Source organism: Asterias amurensis, chromosome 20 (genome assembly GCF_032118995.1).
Source record: "Asterias amurensis chromosome 20, ASM3211899v1".
Classification (NCBI taxonomy): Eukaryota; Metazoa; Echinodermata; class Asteroidea; order Forcipulatida; family Asteriidae; genus Asterias; species Asterias amurensis.
The window spans coordinates 14183847-14185400 of NC_092667.1; positions in this window are offsets into that span (position 1 = coordinate 14183847).

The window sequence follows — 1554 nt, forward strand, 5'->3', positions numbered from 1 at the left end:
AAAAGTGTCCCTTACAAAAAAAGACGTTCTATACAAGGCGAAATTCTCATAGAATCCCATAGGATTTAAATATGATTCCGATAGGATTCTTATAGACCTTTCGTCACTTACTCGATTCCATAAGATTCCATTAAGATTCTTATCATAGGTCTAAGGGAATAACCTGTCCTTTAAAGTTTGTTGACGAAGGGGCGGGTTCCACAGGGTACCCTGTGGTTGCTCCCCACTTCAGTAGTTACGTTTCTATGGTGGCCCTGAAGGGACACAGCCAGTCGCGAATATTTTCGCGACGTCGCGAATATTTTCACGACTAGTCGCGAATATTTTCGCGACGTCGTATATTTATTCACGACAAGTCGCGAATATTTTCGCGACGTCGCGAATATTTTCACGACTAGTCGCGAATATTTTCGCGACTTCGTATATTTATTCACGACAAGTCGCGAATATTTTCGCGACGTCGCGAATATTTTCACGACTAGTCGCGAATATTTTCACGACTAGTTGCGAATATTTTTTACGACGTCGTGAATAATTCTGCGACTAGTCGTGAATAAATTCGCGACTAGTCGTAAATATTATTTCAGTAGCTTGAGTGTGTAATTCTTACACGGCACGCGTAGAGAGCCAAACTATGAAGATTGTAGCCACTCAGCTATGTGTATGGGGCCCATGTTTTATCCAGTAGAATTGTTATCGAAGTTCGAAAAAACAGTGTCTGATTTTCATCAATATTTCGGGGGTTTTCAAGGTTGAATTACTCCAAACCCAAATAATTCTGAATGCCAAAGGATTAATCTTTCAGTTAAACTTGGTGGGGGATTACATGATGCGTTGCACCCTGCCGTGACGGAACGAACTCGCGTTTCAAGTTGGAAATAACAACGCAAATTGCTCTAACATTTCAGGTAAAAATTGTCAAATTTATTTGCTGAAATTGTCAACACATTATAATTAAACTTATCATTGGGTTGTTTGTAAAATGTACCTCGGGTGACATATAACGTTATGTTTTATCTGAAGAGTGAAAGTGCCAACGTTTATTGCCTAGCATAGGATAGCCTACTCCTACTAAAGTACTAGTAAAACTATAACGTCAGGCCTCGTAGGCCTACCGTAAGGGCCATACGTCAACGTTAGTTTTGTTTAAATAAACCACCATCGATTTGCAAGAGTCGGAACTCTCCTCCGGATCCATCATCGTACGGGACAGCTTTCAGCTTAGTCTTACTAAGCCGTCAACGTGAATACAGTAATTACACACTCAAGCTACTGAAAAAATATTCACGACGTCATGAAAATGTTCGCGACTAGTCGTGAAAAAATTCGCGACTAGTCGTGAAAAAATTCGCGACTTGTCGTGAAAAAATTCGCGACTAGTCGTGAAAAAATTCGCGACTTGTCGTGAATAAATTCACGACGTCGCAAAAATATTCACGACGTTGCAAAAATATTCGCGACTTGTCGTGAATAAATTCACGACGTCGCAAAAATATTCACGACGTCGCAAAAATATTCACGACTGGCTGTGTCCCGTCAGGGCCACCATACGTT